Raw genomic sequence first — 4762 nt, forward strand, 5'->3', positions numbered from 1 at the left:
GAAGGAAGATCCACCAGCTTCATAGAAGGTACTAGGACCTTCACTGATAGGTTTAGATGAGATGATAACTGGAGTTGTTGTTGGTGGAGCTGTAAAACTTTGAAGTGAACTCGAATCAAGAATTCCCTGTCTAGGGTCAAGTCTTCGTCTTTTTGATGGAGGGTGAGAGGCTTGTGTAGTTGTATGATCACTTTCCAATGGCTCAGAAGTAGGTAAAACAACATCAAGGGGAGGAATCCCTGATACTATCACCATAGGAATTGCTATTTCCGCCGATGGATTGGTAGGAGGAGGCGTGGCTTCGAGAACGTCTTCTTTTTCCCTTATTTCCGTTGTTGGATGAGCAACTTCATCGATATTTTCAAGCAGTGTGTTGAGGTTTACACCGGTCATGAAATCTTCATTGCTACCGAAGTTGAGAGGAATTTCATCGTTATCGAATCCTGTGAGGTCGAGGCCTTCGTACAAATCAGTCTCCGTTCCAGACCCCTCATTGTAATCTCCTTGTACCTGAACAGATGTCAATTCGTGTTCCTCAGCTACTTGAGCATTAGCAGCTGGAGTTTCTTCTTCATCATGATCTGAAACTGTGATGACATCTTCATAAACAACTCTCTCGGAGGAAGTGGGCTCAGAAGACATCTTGTCAGACGTTCCATGAGATTCGGAAGATTCATCTATTTCAGCAAATTTCCCGAATTTCAGGAGAGGATGTAAGCCTTGGAAGACGACTTTGCCCTTTCGATTTTGCTTAATGAGACCAATCGTGTATGGGCCTAATGAATTTATATCCAGCTTGTCACCATCTTTGATCATCTCTGGGAATTGGTTGTCGATGAACGTCTGAATAAATCTCGGATATAGCAAGAATGCATCTCTGGTCTCCCGGCTTATAGCGTTGATATTTACCAAGAACTCATCCAAAATGAATTTCGAGAAGTTGAATTTGATGCCAGCAGCCAGTGAAACGATAGCCCCTGTGTTCCTGAGAGAGATTTCATCAGCTCCTGATCTCCTTCCCGAGATACAGCTCACGAACACATGCGCCAAAAATCTCCAGTAGGGAGGCAGAAGCTTCTTCACCGTGGGAGGGTAGATGCCCTCATATCCCATCCTTTTGAGAACCTTTTGAACATCATCAATCCCAATTTCAGTAGGAAAATCGGGTTGATCATTTATCAGCAATGTTTCTCTGATATACTGCTCAGTGATTATGATCTTGCATCCTTTAACCACGGCTTTAACAGCAATCGCACCATTTTCTTTTGACATCTTGGCCGTCTGCCAGAACTCCCGGACAATGTTCTGATAAATAACCGGATTCACAGTGATGGCACAAGCCAGGCAGCATTCTCTTAATTTGTAAATCATTGATCTGAAATCTCCATGAGCAACAGGAGGTTCATCCAACACAATCGTCAGGTTATGCATGTCAGCAAACTTAAGATTCGCCATTGATCTGCACCAAAACAGGCCAAGTAAGAAAACAAAGTATTTAAACATTTTAAAGCTTTAAGTTTTCTTAATTAAACAATTTTAATTTGGCCTTAAAAATTATTTTGACCACAAAAATTGGAGTTTACGGTCAATATTGGTCAAACATTGAGTTTTCGGTTCAAAGTGGTCAAACAGAGTTTACGGTCCAAATTGGGTTTACGACCGTAAACCCATAGCAATGGTCACCTGACCGTAAACAGAGTTTACGGTCGTAAACTCAGAGGAGTTTACGGTCGTAAGCCCAAAATGAGTTTACGGTCGTAAACTCAGAGGAGTTTACGGTCGTAAGCCCAAAATGAGTTTACGGTCATAAGGCCAAAAGTAGTTTACGGTCGTAAGGCCAAAAGGAGTTTACAGTTCTTGAATCTCCCCAAACCGTAAACCCTCCCCAAACCGTAAACGCCGACGAACACTTAAACCCCGATTACTCCTTCAGTTTCAGTCGAATCGAAGAACAAACAGCATTTCCCCAGTCGGTTTTAGCATACCTTCGAAGTGGACTAGTTGATTTCGCAAAAACTTACAAAAAAAATTTCGAGGAGAGAGAGTAGAGAGAGAAAGAGCTTGCGGCTGTAAAAGGGAGAAATGGGAGGTGAAAAAGGGTTTACGGTAGTAAGCCCCACCTTTTATACTTCCTTCGAGATTACCTGTCTCCCACACAGTATAATGCACAGTCCAAATCCCGATTAAATTTTTTTTTAAAATAAAACTTTTGAGGATATTTAAAATAAAAGTAAATTTAAAATTAAACTAAAAATAAAATAAACTAATTTCTAAAATTTAAGAATTAAAGGATTTAAAAATTAAATTTTGACAATTATAAAAATAAAATAAAATTAAAATAAAAAATAAAAATAAAAATAAAATAAGAATAAACACAGACAAAATTTTATCTTAAATTTTACTGAAAATTTTCCTTGTGATACTGGGATCAAAGTTGTTAGACAGCCTTAATCCACTTGTCGGTACCTTTCATCTTCACATCTTTGTCTGGTCGATCGCCGGTATTGTGGTCCACTTAAACACGAAAAATTGTGACAAATTAGGACATACTATTAGTTATAAGACAAAGTAATCCTAAGTTCCTAGATACTATATCTTAAGGACCATTCAGCTGACGACGACCAAAGATATTGTTGTCCACCTAAATTGAGCAGCGAGATCTACAGACAACCTAGTGATTGTTCAATTTTAAATGTACTAGAACATGTTTCCCGCTTCCTAACATACCCCAGTAATCAAGGACTTCCAGAATACTCCTTACATCGGGTGAGCAGACAATTATTAAGAGAGAAGATAGATTTAGAATGCATATGTTATACACCCAGGTCGGATCTCTTCCAATCACGCAGAGGGTGGAACATATGACTAACTGAAGTTTTAGAGGGATTGAGAAGTAGAATGGTGCATATATTGTGTACCAGGTCGGATTGTGAGTCACGCAAAGGAGACAGTATATGGCTAACATATAGAAAGAATTGCATAGATAAAAGATGCAGAGAAATAGAATTGCATATGCTACAGTCCAGGTCGGATTTTGAGTCCCGCAGAGGAGGTAACATATGACTAACAGACAGATAGAGAAAGAAAACAATTTTCTACACACCTAACTTATCGGAATTCACCAGTCACCCCATCAATACCGGGATTAAGGACATAATCCGCACATCGAGGAAAAGCTAATCCACGGTTCCAAGTACAGGTTCTTTAATGTGACCAGTAGATTCTCATATATATCTCCCTGCTCAACCTATCCAAGCGTCGTATTGTCAGGCTAAACGGATCTAACTAAGTCAAGATTTGTCAAGTCTATGAATTCCTTAAGTTCAACTCTGCCTAGTCATGTCCATTTAGAATCTTTCGTGCCTACCAACGCATCAAACCCAGAGCATAGACCCTTCAACTTTGGGTATGTTACGCAGACTCAGATTGCCTGTTATCACTTGATAATATCACTTCCCAGTACTATATCAACAAGCAAAACTGAAAGCGACAATATTTTTGATTTTTCTGAATTTTTAATGTTTTTTTTGAATGTTTTCTGAAAGAAATAAAACAGAAACAAGATGTTTTTGGATTTTTTAATTTTTCAATTTTTTTGTTTGGTTTTTGTTTATTTCTCCCCCTAAATTTGTGCATGGGTGAGAATGAAAACACTAAAATGCGCAAATTTAAATTAACCTAATGAATAACAATTTAATCCTCAAAACGAATCATTTTTAAAAATCCCACAAGCACATCGAATCGAGCTTTGTTAAAAGGCTTGGTGAACAGATCCGCCACATTATTGGCAGTGGGAACCTGTTCTAGCCTAATGAGCGAGCGCTCATAACAATCTTTGATAAAGTGAATTTTGATATCAATGTGCTTGGTCTTGGAGTGTTGGACAGGATTTTTAGTTATTTGAATTGCGGCCTCATTATCACAGTGAATTGGGGTTTCTAGATAATTCAAACCGTAGTCCAACAACTGATGTTGGATCCAGATAACTTGAGAACAGCAGGCAGATGCAACAACGTATTCCGCTTCTGCTGTTGAGGTAGAGACGGTATGCTGTTTCTTGCACTGCCACGACACCAGCCTATCGCCAAGGAATTGGCACCCTCCTGATGTTGATTTCCTGTCAAGCTCACAGCCTCCATAATCACTGTCAGCAAAAGCATATAAATCAAATTCAGAATTTTTCGGATACCAAAGACCCAATTTTGGGCTGCCTTTGATATACCGAAAAATTCTTTTGACAGCAATAAGATGAGAGAGTTTAGGATTAGCCTGATAGCGAGCACATTGACAAACTGTAAACATGATGTCGGGACGACTTGCAGTAAGATACATTAACGATCCGATCATCGACCTGTAGTGTGTCTGATCTATGGATTCGCCATCAATATCTGGATTCAGCAGGGGTCTTTCAGCCCTTGGTGTCGATGCAGGTTTTGCGTCTTGAAACCCGAACTTCTCAATAATATCCTCCACATACTTAGCTTTGATGTAGCAGGATTCCGGTTGAATTTTGTTTGACCTGAAGCCCCAGAAACATGGTCATTTCACCCAGTGAACTCATCTCAAACCGCTTTTTCATCACGCCTTCAAACTCTTTACAAAGCTGTGGACTGGTAGACCCGAAGATAATGTCGTCAACGTAGATCTGGACTAGTATCTGATCATTACCAACATGCTTGGTGAATAAAGTTTGATCAATAGTGCTGCGAGAGTATCCATGATCGAGCAAATGCTTTGTTAGAGTCGCATACCATGCTCGAGG

This window comes from Lactuca virosa, chromosome 2, assembly GCF_052849685.1.
Source record: "Lactuca virosa cultivar CGN04683 chromosome 2, Lactuca_virosa_CGN04683_v6, whole genome shotgun sequence".
In the NCBI taxonomy this organism is placed as follows: domain Eukaryota; kingdom Viridiplantae; phylum Streptophyta; class Magnoliopsida; order Asterales; family Asteraceae; genus Lactuca; species Lactuca virosa.